At 43.5% G+C, this 21,347-nt stretch overlaps 1 protein-coding gene and 2 long non-coding RNA genes across 3 annotated transcripts in view; 1 reads left to right on the top strand and 2 right to left on the bottom strand.

Annotated features, from left to right (window-relative positions):
• Positions 1 to 21,347, bottom strand: part of LOC101733480 (coiled-coil domain-containing protein 77) — a 123,969-nt gene that overhangs the window by 79,501 nt on the left and 23,121 nt on the right. The gene's annotated exons all lie outside the window — the stretch shown is intronic.
• Positions 4,887 to 6,529, bottom strand: LOC116407004. The gene is made up of 3 exons (XR_004219971.1): positions 6,494 to 6,529; positions 5,910 to 6,055; positions 4,887 to 4,927 (listed from the first exon to the last, which is right to left on the bottom strand). It is a non-coding gene; the product is annotated as an uncharacterized LOC116407004 (long non-coding RNA).
• LOC116407013 lies at positions 8,853 to 9,419 on the top strand. The gene is made up of 2 exons (XR_004219984.1): positions 8,853 to 8,932; positions 9,305 to 9,419. It is a non-coding gene; the product is annotated as an uncharacterized LOC116407013 (long non-coding RNA).

The following is a 21,347-nucleotide window of genomic DNA, read 5'->3' as shown; positions in this document are numbered from 1 at the left end:
TTCCCATGGATTCCCCAAACGCACCGAACAAGGTTTCCTACGATATCATTGGTGCGCGTATGGGCAGCTTAAGGCTCAAGGTATTATAGCCAGAGGCAATAAAAAGGCAAAACACACAGAGTTGTAGCTGCAAAGAAGATTACAGTACTGTGGGGGCTCAGGGGGCGCTGATATATAAGGCAACAACTCATGCCATGTACTCACCATTACACTGAAGGCTAAACCAGTTACCCATCTGGTAACCAGCAACAAGCCCTGTACCCCGAGCCTCGGCCTGTACCATCCATTACTATCATAGCCTGGCAACCCCCCCTCTCTGTAATGCCCCAAACCATAAGGATCTCCTCGCCAAAAAGGCACATCTACACGACACGTGCCTATTGGGGAAAGTAGGGCCCTACTGGACTGCCCCCCCAGCAAGAAATGCCCCCCATAATAAGGGGAACCTGTACCCCAAATACAACTGGGCTCAAGAACTCAAACCAGAAAATATGTAAAAACACTGATTGGTTTGTACTGTACTGACTGATTAGAATGGGTTGGACGGACTGAATACAGGGTTATGGAGATCGTGACAGGTACCAGTTGGTCCAGTCAGGAAGGAATCCCCCCCCCCTGCAGCAAATAGAGAGGCCTCAGAAGGGGTTTATCCTTCCTCTGGGTCAACTAGCAGTTAGGCAGGTTTAATACAGGCATTATGGCTGAACGTGATCCACGTGTGTCCTTTTAAACCTAATTTTATCTGATTATGTAAATAACATAGTTGGGATGACACCTCGCGGCACCCTGGCAAAGTGCCATTAAAGGCCTAAGGACATACAGGTATAGGGCCGGTTATCCAGAATGCTCGGTACAAAGGGTATTACGGATAAGGGGTCTTTCCGTAATTTGGATCTCCATCCCTTAAGTCTACTAAAAAATCAATAAAACATTAATTAAACCCAATAGGATTGTTTTGCATCCAATAAGGATTATTTATATCTTAGTTGGGATCAAGTACAGGTACTGTTTTATTATTACAGAGAAAAGGGAATCATTTAACCATTAAATAACCCAATAGGGCTGTTCTGCCCAATAAGGGGTAATTATATCTTAGTTGGGATCAAGTACAGGTACTGTTTTATTATTACAGAGAAAAGGGAATCATTTATCCATTAAATAAACCCAATAGGGGCTGTTCTGCCCCAATAAGGGGTAATTATATCTTAGTTGGGATCAAGTACAGGTACTGTTTTTATTATTACAGAGAAAAGGGAATCATTTAACCATTAAATAAACCCAATAGGGCTGTTCTGCCCCAATAAGGGGTAATTATATCTTAGTTGGGATCAAGTACAGGTACTGTTTTTCAGGTAAGGGAACCCATAGCGGTATTGCTATTTCCCTATATTCAGTAATACATATCATCCTGGGCCCACTGGACGCTCACACCGGTGTAAGTTCGGGTCAAAAATGTGTCTGGGGGTGGGGGGTCCGGCTGCACCAGGGCCCGGGGATGTCTAGTTACGCGACTGTGGATAGAAGATCTGGAGCAGGGGACCAGGGAAGGCACGTGAGAGAATCCTGTCAGCCCTAGGGAATCTAAAGCTGGGGACGGCCATTTGTTTGGGGGCTGCAGGTGATTTAACCAGGTTGTCTGCAGGAGCTACGGCACCATCGGTAGGGAATGAAGAGCCCTATGGCTTACATATTGGATTGCAGACACGGCCTCGAAAAATGCTTTATGCAAGTTGCCCTTTGGGGGTTGAAGAATGCTTTATGCAAGTTGCCCTTGGGGGTTGAAGAATGCTTTATGCAAGTTGCCCTTTGGGGGTTGAAGAATGCTTTATGCAAGTTGCCCTTTGGGGGTAAGATGCTATTCGGTAAAGCGTTGGGGGAAATATCTAAATCAGGGGTTTATAAAAAAAAAGTTGGGGAGCAACACAAGCATTAAAAAAATTCCTGGGTACCAAATAAGGGCTATGATTGGTTATTTGTAGTCCCTATGTGCACTGGCACCTACAGTAGGCTCTGTATGGCAGTACCCATGGTCATTATGCCTCCAAGTCAGGAATTCAAGAATAAGGACCTGCTTTGAGGCCACTGGGAGCAACATGTTACCCCGAGTCACTGGTTGGGGATCGCTGAATTACAACGTGCAACATCTTTCTCTTACCTTTTTAATCAGGAGACTCCAGAAATCGTCGACACGGAGAGCTGTCAGGTAAGGAAAAATAATAGGGTCACAATAGAGAAATAAATTTTAGATTCACTTTGGGGGGCAATTTGTTAGGCACCGACGACTTCCCAAACTTTTGCTTGGGAAAAGCTATAATGCACAAACTGATACCATTTATTAAATGTACTTGCATTTTACTGTCTTTTAACCAGGATTGTGAAGAACCAGCTGAGGCGAGCAGCTACAAGGTAATAACCAATGAGAGAAAAAAGACACTGATCATAATTCATTATATAATTAAAGTAATAAAAGATTATTTGATCATATTCTCTACTGAATTGAGTTGATCTTATACAATGATGTTTTCTTCTTTAACTAGGAACCCTTGGAAAGCTGTGAGGAACCTCAGCTAGAGACGTTTGAGGTAAGCAGCAATGAATTGTATTTTGAATGATCATTTTGCCCTCAATATAATATTATAGCTTTTTAAACCTATTTGGGCCCCTACATCTCCCAAACTCCTATATAGGCCCCATTCCACCCATGCCTAAATGTTAGTTGTTTCTTAATAGAAAGGCCAGACCAAATGTAACAACCATCCACCCCACTACGTAGCTCTGATTTATGGGTAATGCAAATGTAGATGTTTGGGTGTTGCATTTCTTCTTAAATTGTGGGTACAGTTCATTTATTAACATATATTAACAATAGCAAAAAGATTTTAAAAGAATATCAAAATGCAGATTCACTTTGGGGAGGCAATTTGTTGACTTCAGCGTTGGTGAGCTCTGTTCCCCACCTCCTTATTATGCCCTGTGTTACACAGCAACATACACCTTCTATTTCTCATATATTTATATCAAATAACACTTTTACACACTTTGCTTACTTTAGCCATAAAAATTTGTTTTACAATATTTTTCTGTTTTAAACAGGAGGAAGACGTGACTGGGCAGGAAGAGGCCCCGACACCGGCCCCTGCCACTCACAGGTAAGCAGAAAATAACACATGAATGAAAAAAAATGCATTTTTATCATCTTCTCTGCTGATCTGAGGTTTTCCTTCTTAACCAGGAACCCTTGGAAGAGAGTGGAGACCCTCCAATCAACACCTGTGAGGTACGGGGGCCAAAAAAGTTTGCAGGGGTCCCAATGTGTTTTTATTTCAGCTACAGGGTTCATGAACAATATCTGTAAAGGATAATAATCACATTTACCTAACAGGGAACCTTATCTACTAACATAGTTTAACTGAGGCTAACTTGCCCAAAATGCAGTTGCCCCATACCAACCAGTCAGCATCTGTTACTTAGCGGCCTTCTATCTTGTATAAATTAGAAAATGAAAAAACTATGATTGGCTGCTATGATTACATCCACTCATACAATGTAACTCATAGGCTACTGCCGGGGAGGGGAGAGTAGGGGCAAATAAAAATCCCCCTATATTTTATACAAGACTGTATATTAGCTTCTTTATTACAACGTGGAACATCTTTCTCTTACCTTTTCTTTATTAAGGAGACTCCAGAAATCCTGGAACCGGACATCTGCCAGGTAGAAAAATAATAGGGTCACAATAGAGATAGACATTTTAGATTCACTTTAGGGGGAGCAATTTGTTAACACGGGCTGGGAATCCGACCCCATGTCCCTAAATACTTGATGTGCCGGCGCCCCGAGCCATTGCGGCTGCCTTGGGTTTAGGCAAACAGAGTGGATTTTGGTGGGAAAACTCCTGAGTATAGCTCCAGCCAACACAATGGCTCCAGGTGGCAGGCAAATAAGCTTTTTGGGGTAACAGGGGGAAGATATTCAGCCTGAGTTTAAGCTCAGGCCGAGATCCACCACATCTGCCATTCCCCCCTATACAAGTAAATAAGCACCACTGTGTCGGGCTCATTTACAGCCTCAAGTTGTGGTTGAGCAAAAAAATGGTGGCAGTTAATGCACAAACTGAATACCATTTATTAAATATTCTTGGCATTTTTCTGTCTTTTTAACCAGGATTGTGAAGAACAAGGCTGAGGCGAGCAGCTCAAGGTAATAACCAATGAGAGAAAGAAGACACTGATCATAATTCATTATATAATTAAATTAATTGAACAGATTTATTTGATTATATTCTCTACTGAAGTGAGTTGATCTTATACACATGATTGTTTTCTTCTTTAACTAGGACCCTTGGAAAGCTGTGAGGAACCTCAGCTAGCGACCACTGAGGTAAGCAGCAATGAATTAAATAGCAATTTAAATGGCAATTTAAGCCCCCTCTGACAAACACTTACATTGGGGGGGTTAGGTTCTGCAGAGTTTGCAGCCACCAATCAAAATGCACAAGTAAGGGAGCAGGGAGCCACTGGGGCTCTGTTCTTACTAATGTTGTAAAACTGTATTTATATTCCCAGGAGTCACCGATGGAAACTGGCCCCCGACACCGGCCAAACAGAGAGCTCAGCAACGAAACTGAGCGGAGGAGGAGGTGAAGGAGATTTGAGGAGGTTTGAGCTGAATTTAATATTTTTTCTCTCAATATATCATTAAACCATTTTAAACCTATTCGGGCCCCCTATCCCACCACATCATACAAACTCTTATGTACAGTCCCATTCCACTCTTACCTGAATGTCAAATGCACAAGTGCTCAGTGGGGCAGTTGGTCACCCACTTTTTGCCTCCGTTACAGCCTCTCAGACCTTCCACATCTCTCATTGCCGCTTCTAGAACATGCAGACTAAAGCCAAGATCCAGGCTTCACTATACATAGTCCCTGCAATCAGAAGATTTTTTCTCCGTTAGCTGGGGATTTATTTTAAGAATGAATGAATCCTTTCCTTGTTCTACAAAATATAATGTTAGCAGTTCCGCAAAATGAGTTGCTCTGATTAAACCCTTTTTTCTCTTCCTCAGGAGGAATAACATCACCCCACTCTCGGAGAAATACCCCAGTAAGTAGCTGTAAAGCTGTATTTTGCCACAACATTCACAGTTTGGCTTCCATTTTCCAGCCCAAAGCCTTCCAGCCTCTGTTTCACCCCAAGTCCTCCTATACTTCTGTGCTTCTCACATGTTAGAAAGGTTATTTGTCCAGCTGAATAATATTAGTTTTGATTATCACATTATTAAATACAATGTTATTTTTTCAGGAGCCCGGGAGGTATTTGAAGCTTAGGGGAGCCAATCGGGCAGGACCCCAACGGAGTCGTCTACATTGTAAGATATTTTATTCAGTGTTAAATGAGTCACTTTGTGTCATGCTTTTGGGTAATTCTGTCCATTGGTTGTGGCTCTCTACAGCTTTGTTCTTTCCATATTTACATGCTACTGTATAGCTTTTTGGTTTCCCATAGCGTTCCGTTAGTAATGATCACTGAGCTCTCTTTCCCTACTTTTGTAACAGGGATGGCACCAAAAGAAAACAACGGGAAGTGGCCATAATTATAATTCAACATCAGAAGGTAATGTGTCTTCATGATTACTCTAATTAGATTACTAATTAGTCTTTTGTTATACCTACATTATAGTTATCAGTAGAAAGAGAACTTGGCTAACCAAATACAGTCAGTGAAATACCTGGCCCCTAATAACTATGTAACAGTAACATAACAAATGCAGTTTGATATAAAAGAACACAAGGGGTCTCGGTCATATTATACAATACTCACGTAGGGATATTACAAAGCTTGTCATTTTTCATAACAACCAAGTTAGGTTGGGGTGTTTGAAACTGTTATTGTATCCATTTTATTTACTTGTTTCTTTTGTTTGAAACTAGAAGCAACAGGAGATCAAGAAAGAAGTCGAAATCCTGCAAATTGTATCTGGCCACCGGAACATCGTCGACTTCTATGGGGCCTTTTATCATAAGGCCTCATTGGAAACATCACAGCATGGAGGACTATGGGTAAGGAAGTTTTGATTCGGAGAGGTTTAAACATTTATGCAGCAAACATGCCAATTGTAACTGATCTAATACACAAGCTAGCATTTTGGATCCATACATGATCCAGTTTGGTAAGAAAGAGTCAGAATGTAGCTGATACTGCAGTCCCCCCCAAGACTTAAAGCCACAAGCCTTTTCCTCGGGTTCCCAATAAAATTGTAGGTAACTAAAATAGTTGGCCAAATATTCTTTCTTTTTCTTCTAGATTGCTACAGAGCTTTGTACCGGTGCGACTGTAGAAGATCTCCTTGCCATCCAAAAGGACCTTAGGCGAAAGATGGAATCGCCTATATTTGCAAGAATGTGATAACGGTAGGTCACCTGTTAAACTCCTTCCTGCTATTCTGGCATATTTCTAATTAATTAAAGAGTACAAAATATTTATATACTTACTTTTGCTTTCTTGATTTCTCAGGGCCTTAACCATCTGGAAGAGAAGAAGATAATCCATCATGACATCAAGCCGAACACATTGTCATCTCCTCATCCGGAGAGGTGAAGATCGGTAAGCGACACAAGGAATATTTTTTTCTTCGTGGTGTTTACTGCTGGCTTGTATTTCTAACTAAACATTACATTCCTGCTTTTGTCATACAATTTTAGGCGAGTTTTGCTTTGCGACCCATCGGAGGAAGGAGCGCCAGCACTTCGGGGACCATGGCATACATGGCTCCGGGAAGTACTGGCTCATTTTGGCCAAAACAGCGGCGAATATGACGCATAAGGTATTGTCATGTCTTCTCTCTCCTTTAGCTTAGAGTTAGGGGCATATTTAGCAAAATGTGAGATTACACAGAAAAACTCACTTTCTATTCATTCCTATGGGATTTTTTAGAAGCCAATTTAATCAATGAATGAAAGTTAGAACTCGCCATTTGATAAATACACACTTCTAAAAATCCGCATAGAAAGGAATAGAACGTGGGCGAGTTTTAATATACCTGTATTAAGCTTTAAACTATGTCACTTACAACAGGGTGAACTGCGTGTAAATGTTCCACTCGCTTTACTTACCCCTCTCATAACAGAGAATCCAGAGCCGTAATGTGGTTTCTGTGATACGAGAATCTGAAATGAGAGTTGAGAGAGATGAGTGAAAATGCATTTTAAGTGCAGGACACAAGAATAATAGAAACCAACTCCATTAGACTGCTTATGCTTTATGGGGATGTCACACTCCATGTAACACTCAAGACTCTCAAGTTTGGGGTATTTGGGGACATTTTCTAGACATAAAAGTCACAGCAATTCACTACTGGATTTTAGGCTTCTAATGGATTTGTTATTGTGCAAGCCAAATAGAATCACTATCAGGGTGTGGGTGGATAGGTATCAGAAGTATCCAAATCATCTGCAACTGCCAATTATTTTCATGTACTCTGTGTATAATCTTCTCTAATACTCGTCTTTTCCCCCATATTGTAATATCCAGGCTGACATCTGGTCACTAGGGATTGCAGCCATTCAAATGGCGGAAGGACATCTCCGTAAGTAAACCCTAGAGTGTGTGTGTGTGTGTGTGTGTGTGTACTGTAACTGCATGTAGAACTGTTAGTAGAATGGGCCAGGGGGCATTTATGTGTCACGCCGTAACATAGAGTATTATTAAATATAAAAATCAAAGGGGGTGATATACTAGCATTTTTAATTTGCTGTGTTTCCATAATACACAATTTTTTGAGGTAAAGAAACTGGAATTTTTTTCAGAATTTGACTTTTCAAACTTGAAATTTACCCATTTAATAAGAATTTAAAACAGAAATGTAAATTGGTAAACTAAAACCTGGCAAGTACCTTTCCTAGTGTAAAAATGTCAATTTAAGTAAATCGCCCCCAAATGTTGTATTCATCAGTCATCATGTTTTTTGTGTTGTATCTTTACATCCCAGCATTCAGAAGACTTCCCAAGAAGAAGCTGATTCCAGCGAATAACAACTGGTCCAGTTCCATCATTACCATCAAGGGGCCAATTGGTGAGTCCCTTTCACTAGAATAGCAAAAGGCAGCAAGAGGGTAGAATAGGCAGTTAGGTGGGGAAGGTGGGGAAATGGAAAGCGTGTAGAAGGTGTGTGAATGAGTCAGGAAAGGTGGGAGAAATGGGCAAGGTAGACTTTATGGTGAGGGGGACATTGGGATATGACATAAAGTAAGGATGGGGAAGGGATAAATGGGAAATAAGTGAGGGGCAGGTAATGCTGTGAGATGCCATAGGCAGTGGCTATTTATTGGGCTGGGGGGCTGTTTTGGCCTCTGTGGATATGAAAATGCCAGGGCCTATTTTGTATCCCAGTCCGGGCTGAAATAAGGGTGAAGGTGATGCGTAATATGTGTAGCTCTATGCGCAAACGCAGACTCTTGTGGCTGAGCTTGAGCTCTTGGGGCCGGTATCTGGCAGCCAATACAAGCCGGGCCTAAGATATAGGCAAAACCAGAGAGACAGTAATTTGGTCACAGGTAAATGTACCCTTATAATTCCAGGGTTCATAAGTAAGTGCAATAGCCCCCCATTTCAGGCAGAGCAGTGGAACCCTTAGAAAGGGAAGGGGCTCACCCCCTATTGCTGCCTGTGCTGTGATTTGGGTTGGGTACAGAGCGGCAGGATCAGGGAGTCGTCACACTGTGAACTCTGGGAAAATGTAAACACAAACAATTATCATTTTACCACCGTTTTTTTTCCAGGAGTGACGAGTTCCGCTTCTTCATCAGCGAGTGCCTGCAGAGAGACCCAGGCAGGAGACCATCTGCAAGGCAGGCTCCTCACGCACCCTTTCATTGCCGAGCTCCGGGGTGAAAGGGGGGTGCAGAGGAATATCGCCCAACACCTGCACAGAGGTAGGGGAACTGCTCATTCTCATTATAGTTCATGTGATGCACAGACTGTAATCATTTACTGTTCCCATTCCTACAATATTCTCCTGCTTTCCTACATACAATATCATTCTATAACTAAAGCCACCAAGAATAAAGACTAAGATTGGATTAGGGCAGAGCTCACTAAACTGGGCTAAATCTACAGGAGAGACAAACATCTGAGAGGGGAGAACATGTTATTATTAGACAGTTGTAGTTGGCCTTTAAAATTAGCAGCAAAAGGGAACGTGATATAAAACATGCATATAAATGCAAAGAGTAACAAGGAACAAATTGCAGAATTATTATATACTCACCTACTCCATGGATAACACTGAAACAATCTCTCCTTAGGAACGAGGCACTGAAACGAAAACAACGAGGCAGCCATCGGGGAGGGTCGGGGCCATAAATAGGGGGCCTAATTACCATCCTTGGCCGCCCACAAACATCTTTAACATCGTGGTCCGATGGCAGCCCCTCCATGTTCTCTTCATCAGGGAAACAGCATCTTCTAATATCTAGTAGAATTAAGTCTAAAACAACTGGACTTTTCTGAGTTTTCTTGAAAACGTTTCACCACTCATCCGAGTGGCTTCTTCAGTTCAAATGACTGGTAGGGAATTCCCCGGTATTTAAACTCTTGATGGTAGTAGAGTCACAGACATCCAATCACAATGGTTCCATTGAACTTGTTCAGTTAGGTGTTAGCTGAAGACTGACAGGTGTAAGAAGGTATGATCCAATCACCAATGGTACCAAGATTCTCATTGATGAAGGTGTTAATCCTTTCAAAGTACAATGACTGGAAGTGTGAACTGTTGTGAAACTGCCGGGGTAAGGATGTCAAACGCGCCATTGTATGTTGGTGACAAGCGGTGTCTCAGGCCCCCTCCTCTGTTCAGGGATGGTTTTTCCAGGTTGGCATAAATGGCCTCTTTCACACCTCTTTCAAACCATCTGTCCTCTCGGTCCAAAATATGCACGTTACTGTCCTCAAAAGAGTGACCTTTTTCTTTGAGGTGTAGATAGACCGCTGAGTCTTGTCCTGAGGAGTTTGCCCGCCTATGTTGGGCCATTCTCTTACAGAGAGGTTGTTTTGGTCTCCCCAATGTATAAGTCTGAACACTCTTCACTACACTGGACAGCCATAGACCACATTACTTTTCATGTGCTTGGGTGTTGGGTCTTTCGGGTGCACCAGCTTCTGTCTCAGGGTGTTGCTGGGTTTGAAAAACACACAGGAATGCGATGTTTGTTGAAAATTCTCCTAAGTTTTTTCTGATGTTCCAGCAACATATGGAATGACTATGTTGTTCCGCCTGCTGTGTTCCTCCCTTCTGTTTGTAGGTCTGGTCTTTCTGTTGGGTCTTTGATTTGGTTTTGATGAAGGCCCAGTCTGGGTACCCACAAGTTTTCAGAGCTCCTTTTAGATGTTTATATTCTTTCTCCTTGGCCTCTGCATTGGATGCCAACAGTTTCAGCCCGATGATGTAGAGTCCTAATTACACCCAGTTTATGTTCCAAAGGGTGGTGGGAATCAAACAGCAAGTACTGGCTGTGTGGGTGTGATTCCCACCACCCTTTGAACATAAACTGGGTGTAATTAGGACTCTACATCATCGGGCTGAAACTGTGGCATCCAATGCAGAGGCCAAGGAGAAAGAATATAAACATCTAAAAGGAGCTCTGAAAACTTGTGGGTACCCAGACTGGGCCTTCATCAAAACCAAATCAAAGACCAACAGAAAAGACCAGACCTACAAACAGAAGGGAGGAACACAGCAGGCGAAACAACATAGTCATTCATATGTTGCTGGAACCATCAGAAAAACTTAGGAGAATTTTCAACAAACATCGCATTCCTGTGTTTTTCAAACCCAGCAACACCCTGAGACAGAAGCTGGTGCACCCGAAAGACCCAACACCCAAGCACATGAAAAGTAATGTGGTCTATGCTATCCAGTGTAGTGAAGAGTGCTCAGACTTATACATTGGGGAGACAAAACAACCTCTCTGTAAGAGAATGGCCCAACATAGGCGGGCAAACTCCTCAGGACAAGACTCAGCGGTCTATCTACACCTCAAAGAAAAAGGTCACTCTTTTGAGGACCAGTAACGTGCATATTTTGGACCGAGAGGACAGATGGTTTGAAAGAGGTGTGAAAGAGGCCATTTATGCCAACCTGGAAAACCATCCCTGAACAGAGGAGGGGGCCTGAGACACCGCTTGTCACCAACATACAATGGCGCGTTGACATCCTTACCCCGGCAGTTTCACAACAGTTCACACTTCCAGTCATGTACTTTGAAGGATTAACACCTTCATCAATGAGAATCTTGGTACCATTGTGATTGGATCATACCTTCTTACACCTGTCCAGTTTCAGCTAACACCTAACTGAACAAGTTCAATGGAACCATTGTGATTGGATGTCTGTGACTCTACTACCATCAAAGGAGTTTAAATACCGGGGAATTCCTACCAGTCATTTGAACTGAAGAAGCCACTCGATGAGTGGTGAAAAGTTTTCAAGAAAAACTCAGAAAAGTCCAGTGTTTTAGACTTAATTCTACTAGATACTGTATATCATGACCTGGATGAATGAGAATCTTCATAGACAGCATCTCCTAACAACTGCACATGTAAGTTATCGTCTTGGGGGTTAGGGTGGGATGTGGGTTATGGTATTGCGAGTAAGGAGTGGGTTAATGTTTGTGGGTTAGGGTGGGATGTGGGTTATGGTATTGCGGGTAAGGAGTGGGTTAAGTGTTTGTGGGTGAGGGTGGGAATGTGGGTAATGGTATTGCGGGTCAGGAGTGGGCTAGTGTTTGTGGTGAGGGTGGGATGTGGGTTATGGTATTGCGGGTCAGGAGTGGGTTAGTGTTTGTGGTTTATAGTGGGATGTGGTTATGGTATTGCGGTCCAGGAGTGGGTTAATGTTTGTGGGTTAGGGTGGGATGTGGGTTATGGTATTGCGGGTCAGGAGTGGGTTAATGTTTGTGGTTAGGGTGGGATGTGGGTTATGGTATTGCGGGTAAGGAGTGGGTTTGTGTTTGTTGGGTTACAGTGGGATGTGGTTTAGGGTATTGTGGGACAGGAGTGGGTTAGTGTTTGGGGGTTACAGTGGGATGTGGGTTATGGAATTGCGGGTCATGGTCACAGTAAAGGAACAAATTGCAGAATTATTATATACTCACTACTCCATGGATAACACTGAACAATCTCTCCTTAGGACGAAGCACTGAAACATCAACAACGAGGCCAGCCATCGGGGAGGGTCGGGGAGCATAAATAGGGGCCTAATTACCATCCTTGGCCCCCACAAACATCTTTAACATCGTGGTCCCGATGGCAGCCCTCCATGTTCTCTTCATCATGGATATCAGAATCTTCTAACAACTGCAGGAGTGGGTTAATGTCTTGTGGGTTAGGGTGGGATGTGGGTTATAATATTTGGGGTCAGGAGTGGGTTAATGTTTGTGGGTACAGTGGGATGTGGGTTATGGTATTGCGGGACAGGAGTGGGTTAATGTTTGGGTTACAGTGGGATGTGGGTTGGTATTGCGGGACAGGAGTGGGTTAATGTTTGTGGGTTACAGTGGGATGTGGGTTAGGTATTGCGGGACAGGAGTGGGTTAGTGTTTGTGGGTTACAGTGGGATGTGGGTATGGTATTGCGGGACAGGAGTGGGTTAGTGTTTGTGGGTTACAGTGGGATGTGGGTTATGGTATTGCGGGACAGGAGTGGGTTATGTTTGTGGGTTACAGTGGGATGTGGGTTAGGTATTGCGGACAGGAGTGGGTTATTTTTGGGTTACATGGATGTGAGGTTGTATTGGAGAGTGGTTATGTTGTGGGTTACAGTGGGATGTTAGGTATTAGAGTGTTATGTGTGGTTACAGTGGGATTGTTATGGTATTGGAAGTGGGTTATGTGGTTAGTGGTGTGCATGGTATTGGCAGAGTGGGTTAATTGGTCATGATTGTTAGGGTTTGGCAAGTGGTTATTGTGGGTAGTGGATGTGGTTATGGTATTCGGCAATGGTTATTTGTGGGTCTATGTGGTAGTATGCAGAGTGGGTTATTGTGGGTTCATTGTTAGGTATCGAGTGTATGTGTGGCGTATTGGTGGTATGTCAGTGGGTATGGATGTGGGATATGGTATTGGGTCAGGAGTGGTTAATATATATATATATTTTTTTATAACAATTCTTTTATTGAGTGTAAATGTACATAGTTTGCAGTATATTGTTTCCATTGTCATTTACTTGTTGTACAGAAAGTAATAAAGTAAATAACACATAACAATATAACATTGCAGTGCCTTCTTTGCAGATACCGATGCTATTTGCCATTCAAGCTGTGTTTCTGGTTACTAGCCTGCCCTTCAGGGCCTTAGTGAGATATTGGGGTTACACTGTTACCTTGTGTCTGGGTGTGTAGGTTATTCAAGGGGGGGATATGGGGGGTACCTCCCTGACCTGCATATCTTAGGGGGGTTCTGCGTCTATCCATGGTGACCATATTTTATCAAATTTTTGAGGGCACCCTCTCCTTATGTACGTTAGCTTGTATAGGGGTATGGCTTTGTTGATCATGGGATTCCCATGCTGCCTACTCTAGGGCCATTGAGTGGGTTAATATTTTGTGGGTGAGGGTGGGATGTGGGTTATAGTATTGCGGGTTCAGGAGTGGGTTAATATTTGTGGGTGAGGGTGGGATGTGGGTTATGGTATTGCGGGACAGGAGTGGATTAGTGTTTGTGGGTTACAGTGGGATGTGGGTTATGGTATTGCGGGAAAGGAGTGGGTTATATTTGTGGGTTACAGTGGGCATGTGGGTTAGGGTATTGCGGGACAGGAGTGGGGTTAGTGTTTGTGGGTTACAGTGGGATGTGAGTTAGGGTTATTGTGGATCAGGAGTGGGTTACAGTGGGATGTGGGATATGGTATTGCGGGTCAGGAGTGGATTAATGTTTGTGGGTTACAGTGGGATGTGGGTTATGGTATTGTGGGTAAGAAATGGGTTAATGGTTTGTGGGTTACAGTGGGGATGTGGGATATGGTATTGCGGGACAGGAGTGGGTTCAGTGTTTGTGGGTTACAGTGGGATGTGGGTTTATGGTATTGCGGGACAGGAGTGGGTTAGTGTTTGTGGGTTACAGTGGGATGTGGGTTAGGGTATTATGGGTCAGGAGTGGGTTAATGTCATGTGGGTTAGGGTGGGATGTGGGTTATGGTATTGCGGGTCAGGAGTGGATTAGTGTTTGTGGGTTACAGTGGGACGTGGGTTAGGGTATTGCGGGTCAGAAGTGGGTTAGTGTTTGTGGGTTACAGTGGGAGGTGGGTTAGGGTATTATGGGTCAGGAGTGGGTTAATGTCATGTGGGTTTAGGGTGGGATGTGGGTTATGGTATTGCGGGTCAGGAGTGGATTAGTGTTTGTGGGTTACAGTGGGACGTGGGTTAGGGTATTGCGGGTCAGAAGTGGGTTAGTGTTTGTGGGGTTACAGTGGGATGTGGGTTATGGTATTGCGGGACAGGAGTGGGTTAGTGTTTGTGGGTTACAGTGGGATGTGGGTTAGGGTATTGCGGGATAGGAGTGGGTTAGTGTTTGTGGGTTACAGTGGGATGTGGGTTAGGGTATTATGGGTCAGGAGTGGGTTAGGGTGGGATGTGGGTTATGGTATTGTGGGATCAGGAGTGGGTTAATATATATATATATTTTTTTATAACAATTCTTTTATTGAGTGTAAATGTACATAGTTTGCAGTATATTGTTTCCATTGTCATTTACTTGTTGTACAGAAAGTAAATAAAGTAAATAACAACATAACAATAATAACATTGCAGTGCCCTTCTTTGCAGATACCGATGCTATTTGCCATTCAAGCTGTGTTTCTGGTTACTAGCCTGCCCTTCAGGGCCTTAGTGAGATATGGGGTTACACTGTTACCTTGTGTCTGGGTGTGTAGGTTATTCAAGGGGGGGATATGGGGGGTACCTCCCTGACCTGCATATCTTAGGGGGTTCTGCGTCTTATCCATGGTGACCATATTTTATTCAAATTTTTGAGGGCACCCTCTCCTATGTACTATAGCTGATTATAGGGGTATGCTTTGTGATCATGGATTCCCAGCTCGCTACTCTAGGCATGAGTGGGTTAATATTGGGTGAGTGTGGGACTGTGGTATATATTGCGGGCAGAGTGGGTTAATATTTTGTGTAGGTGGGATGTGGTTATGGTATTGCGGGACAGCGAGTGATTAGGTTTGTGGTTACGTGGGTGTGGTTATGGTATTGGGGAAAGTGGGTTAATATTTTGTAGGGTACAGTGGAGTGGGTTAGGGTATTGCGGGACAGGAGTGGGTTAGTGTTTGTGGGTTACAGTGGGATGTGGTTAGGGTATTGGGATCAGGAGTGGGTTACAGTGGGATGTGGGATATGTATTGCGGGCAGAGTGGATGAATGTTTGGGTTACAGTGTGGATGTGGGTTATGGTATTGGGAGAAATGGGTTAGTGTTTGTGGGTTACAGTGGGATGTGGGTTAGGGTATTGCGGGACAGGAAGTGGGTTAGTGTTTGTGGGTTACAGTGGGATGTGGGTTAGGGTATTGCGGGACAGGAGTGGGTTAGTGTTTGTGGGTTACAGTGGGAGTGGGTTAGGGTATTATGGGTCAGAGTGGGTTATGTATGTGGTTAGGGTGGGATGTGGTTATGGTATTGCGGGACAGGAGTGGTTAGTGTTTGTGGGTTACAGTGGGAGTGTGGGTTAGGTATTGCGGCAGAAAGTGGGTTAGTGTTTGTGGGTTACAGTGGGAGTGGGTTAGGGTATTGCGGGACAGAGTGGGTTAGTGTTTGTGGGTTACAGTGGGATGTGGGTTAGGGTATTGCGGGACAGCAGTGGGTTAGTGTTTGTGGGTATGTGTTAGGGTATTGCGGGACAGCAGTGGGTTAGTGTTTGTGGGTTACAGTGGGATGTGGGTTATGGTATTGCGGGGACAGCAGTGGGTTAGTGTTTGTGGGTTACAGTGGGATGTGGGTTAGGGTATTGCGGGACAGCAGTGGGTTAGTGTTTGGTGGGTTACAGTGGGATGTGGTTATTGAATTGCTGGGGTATAGGTACAGTAGACATTTGAGTTTTTTTTAATATGGTATGATTTTTGGGAGGATGAATAGGAGATGGGGGGAGGTGGGGTTGGGTTATGGGTTTATGTGGTATGGAGGCTGGTGTAGAGAGTGGGTTAGTGTCAGTGGGATGTGGTATTGGTAGAGTGGGTTATGTTTGTGGTTACAGTGGGATGTGGGTTAGGGTATTGCGGGACAGCAGTGGGTTATGTTTGTGGGTTACAGTGGGATGTGGGTTAGGGTATTGCGGGACAGAGTGGGTTAGTGTTTGTGGGTTACAGTGGGATGTGGGTTAGGGTATTGCGGGACAGAGTGGGTTAGTGTTTGTGGGTTACAGTGGTGATGGGTTAGTGTATTGCGGGACAGCAGTGGGTTAGTGTTTGTGGGTTACAGTGGGATGTGGGTTAGGGTATTGCGGGACAGCAGATGGGTTAGTGTTTGTGGGTTACAGTGGGATGTGGGTTAGGGTATTGCGGGCAGCAGTGGGTTAGGTGTGGGATGTGGGTTATGGGTATTGCGGGACAGCAGTGGGTTTAGTGTTTGGGGTTAGGGTGGCGATGGCATGGGTTTAATGTTATATGGTGGGATCAGGAGTGGGTTAATATATATATACTATATAGATTTTTAAACAATTCTTTTATTGAGCTGTTAAATGTACATAAGTTTGCCATATATTGTTTCCATTGTCATAATACTTGTTGTACAGAAATAAATAAAGTAAATAACAACATAAACAAATATAACATGCAGTTGCACTTCTTTGCAAAAGATACGATGCTATTTGCCATTCAAAGCTTGTTTCTGGTTACTAGCCTGCCTTCAGGGCCTTATGAGATATTGGGGTTACACTGTTACCTTGTGCTGGGTGTGTTAGGTATTCTAAGGGGGGATATGGTGGGACCTCCCTGACCTGCATATCTAGGGGGTTCTGCGTCATATCATGGTGACCATATTTTATCAAATTTTTGAGGGCACCCTCTCCTTATGTACGTTAGCTTAGTTAGGGTATGGCTTTGTTGATCATGGATTCCCATGCTGCTACTCTAGGGCCATTGAGTGGGTTAATATTTTGTTGTGTGAGGGTGGATGTGGGTTATAGATTGCGGGTCAGGAGTGGGTTAATATTTGTGGTGAGGGTGGATGTGGGTTATGGTATTGCGGGACAGGAGTGGATTAGTGTTTGTGGGTTACAGTGGGATGTGGGTTATGGTATTGCGGGAAAGGAGTGGGTTAATATTTGTGGGTTACAGTGGGATGTGGGTTAGGGTATTGCGGGACAGGATGGGTTAGTGTTTGTGGGTTACAGTGGGATGTGAGTTAGGGTATTGGATCAGAGTGGGTACAGTGGATGTGGGTTATGGTATTGGGTCAGAGTGGATTAATGTTTGTGGGTTACAGTGGGATGGGTTATGTATTGTGGGTAGATGGGTTAATTGTTGTGGGTTACAGAGGATGTGGATTATGGTATTGCGGACAGGAGTGGGTTAGTGTTTGTGGGTTACAGTGGGATGTGGGTTATGTATTGCGGGGACAGGAGTGGGTTAGTGTTTGTGGGTTACAGTGGGATGTGGGTTAGGGATTATGGGTCAGGAGTGGGTTAATGTCATGTGGTTAGTGGGATGTGGTTATGGTATTGCGGGTCAGGAGTGGATTAGTGTTTGTGGGTTTACAGTGGGAGGTGGGTTAGGGTATTGCGGGCAGAGTGGGTTAGTGTTTGTGGGTTACAGTGGGATGTGGGTTTAGGGTATTGCGGGACAGGAGTGGGTTAGTGTTTGTGGGTTACAGTGGGATGTGGTTAGGGTATTCGGACAGCAGTGGGTTTGTGTGGGTGTTGTGGTTAGGTATTGCGGGACAGCAGTGGGTTAGTGTTTGTGGGTTACAGTGGAATGTGGGTTAGGTATTGCGGGACAGCAGTGGGTTAGTGTTTGTGGGTTACAGTGGGAATTGGGTTAGGGTATTGCGGGACAGGCAGTGGGTTAGTGTTGTGGGTTACAGTGGGATGTGGGTTAGGTATTGCGGGACAGCAGTGGGTTAGTGTTTGTGGGTTACAGTGGGATGTGGGTTAGGGTATTGCGGGACAAGCAGTGGGTTAGTGTTTGTGGTTACAGTGGGATGTGGGTTTAGGGTATTGCGGGACAGCAGTGGTTAGTGTTTGTGGTTACAGTGGGATGTGGGTTAGGGTATTGCGGGACAGCAGTGGGTTAGTGTTTGGGTTACAGTGGGATGTGGGTTAGGTATTGCGGGACAGCAGTGGGTTAGTGTTTGTGGGTTACAGTGGGATGTGGGTTAGGTATTGCGGGACAGCTGGGTTAGTGTTTGTGGGTTACAGTGGGATGTGGGTTAGGGTATTGGCGGACAGCAGTGGGTTAGTGTTGTGGGGTTACAGTGGGATGTGGGTTAGGGTATTGCGGGACAGCAGTGGGTTAGTGTTTGTGGGTTACAGTGGATGTGGGTTAGGTATTGCGGGACAGCAGTGGGTTAGTGTTTGTGGGTTACAGTGGATGTGGGTTAGGTATTGCGGCGACATCAGGACAACGGACATCTGTCAGGTAAGGAAAAATAATAGGGTCACAATAGAGAAAAACATTTTAGATTTACTTTGGGGGGGCAATTTGTTTGGGAAAAGCTATAATGCACAAACTGATACCATTTATTAAATGTACTTGCATTTTAACTGTCTTTTAACCAGGATTGTGAAGAACCAGCTGAGGCGAGCAGCTACAAGGTAATAACCAAAGACACTGATCATAATTCATTATTTAATTAAAGTAATAAAATTGATTATTGATCATATTCTCTACTGAATTGAGTTGATCTTATACAATGATGTTTTCTTGTTTAACGTAGGAACCCTTGGGAAAAGCTGTGAGGAACCTCAGCTAGAGACCTTTGAGGTATAGCAGCAATGAATTGTATTTTGAATGATCATTTGCCCTCAATATAATATTATAACTTTTTAAACCGTATTTTTGGGCCCCTACATCTCCCAAACTCCTATATAGGCCCCATATCCACCCATGCCTAAATGTTAGTTGTTTCTTACAGAAAGGCCAGAGCCAAATGTAACAACCATCCACCCCACTACGTAGCTCTGGGATTTTATGGGGTAATGCAAATGTAGGATGTTGGGTGTTGCATTTCTTCTTTAATTGTGGGTACAGTTCATTTATTAATATATATTAACTCCCCCAGATACCTCAGGAATATGGCACTAACACCTGCCAGCCTGAACTCTTTGAAAGGGAAATAAATACTCAAACTAATGATACACCAGGAGAATAGTCGCCCGGGATAAACTCGCTTTACTGCAGGCGACTTAATCTCCCCTCCCACCGGCTAAAGTGCAAATCGCTGGTGGGAAACACACACGGCGCGGTTACTTTGCCAAGTAGCCTGAAGTTGCCCCTTGAGAAAACGTTGGGCTATTGGGAAAGTAGCTGTGCCACGTGTTTCCCACCCGCAATTTGCACATTAGCCAGCGGGAGGGGCACAAGGGCTGGTTTGTCACCCACGGTAGCCAAGATTTATCACAAGTGACAAAACATCCCGTGTGTAATTACCCTAAAGCCTTTAATACGGTTTGTGCTAAAGGTTTCAGTGCATTTTTTTATCATAGCCTTAATTATATTTTCTGAAAAGCATTTTGTTGCAAGATTAATGAATGAAAAAGATGCATTTTTATCATTTTCTCTGCTGATCTGAGGTTTTCTTTCTTAACCAGGAACCCTTGGAAGAGCAGGAGGACCCTCCAATCAACACCTGCGAGGTACGGGGGCCTAAATGTTTGCAGGGGTCCCAATGTGTTTTTATTTGAGCTACAGGGTTCATGAATAATATCTGTAAAGGATAATATTCATATTTACCTAACAGGGAACCTTATCTACTAACATAGTGTAACTGAGGCTAACTTGCCCAAATGCAGTTGCCCATACCAACCAGTCAGCATCTGTTACTTAGCGGTCTTCTATCTTGTATAAATTAGAAAATGAAAAAAACATGATTGGCTGCTATGATTACATACCCTCATACATTGTAACTCATAGGCTATTGCCGGGGAGGGGAGAGTAGGGGCAAATAAAAATCACCCTATATTTTATGTAAGACTGTATATTAGCTTCTTTAAAACAGAAATAACACTGTGCAACATCTTTCTCTTACCTTTTTTTAATCAGGAGACTCCAGAAATCCTGGACATGAAGATCTGTCAGGTAAGAAAAAATAATAGGGTCACAACAGAGAAAGACATTTTAGATTCACTTTGGGGGGGCAATTTGTTAGGTACCGACGACTTCAGCGTTGGTGAGTCTGTCCCACCTCCTTATTATGCCCTGTGTTACACAGCAACATACACCTTCTATTTCTCATATATTTATATCAAATAACACTTTCCCACACTTTGCTTGACTTTCAGCCTTGAGAAATATTTTTACAATCTTTATTTCTGTCTTAAACAGGATGAAGAAGTGATTGGGCAGGAGAGCCCTGACACCAGCCCCTGCCACTCACAGGTAAGCAGAAAATAACACATGAATGAAAAAGATGCATTTTTATCATCTTCTCTGCTGATCTGAGGTTTTCTTTCTTAACCAGGAACCCTTGGAAGAGCAGGAGGACCCTCGAATCAACACCTGCGAGGTACGGGGGCCTAAATGTTTGCAGGGGTCCCAATGTGTTTTTATTTGAGCTACAGGGTTCATGAATAATATCTGTAAAGGATAATATTCATATTTACCTAACAGGGAACCTTATCTACTAACATAGTGTAACTGAGGCTAACTTGCCCAAATGCAGTTGCCCATACCAACCAGTCAGCATCTGTTACTTAGCGGTTTTCTATCTTGTATAAATTATAAAATAAAAAAAATATGATTGGCTGCTATGATTACATCCACTCCTACAATGTAACTCATAGGCTACTGCCGGGGAGGGGAGAGTAGGGGCAAATAAAAAATAACCCCATATTTTATGCAAGACTGTATATTAGCTTTTTTAAAATGGAAATTACAACGTGCAACATCTTTCTCTTACCTTTTTTAATCAGGAGACTCCAGAAATCGTCGACACGGAGAGCTGTCAGGTAAGGAAAAATAATAGGGTCACAATAGAGAAATAAATTTTAGATTCACTTTGGGGGGGCAATTTGTTAGGCACCGACGACTTCCCAAACTTTTGCTTGGGAAAAGCTATAATGCACAAACTGATACCATTTATTAAATGTACTTGCATTTTACTGTCTTTTAACCAGGATTGTGAAGAACCAGCTGAGGCGA

Source organism: Xenopus tropicalis, chromosome 8, assembly GCF_000004195.4.
Source record: "Xenopus tropicalis strain Nigerian chromosome 8, UCB_Xtro_10.0, whole genome shotgun sequence".
Classification (NCBI taxonomy): Eukaryota; Metazoa; Chordata; class Amphibia; order Anura; family Pipidae; genus Xenopus; species Xenopus tropicalis.
Note: the sequence above shows the minus strand (reverse complement) of the source record. Positions and strands in the feature narration are given on the sequence as shown.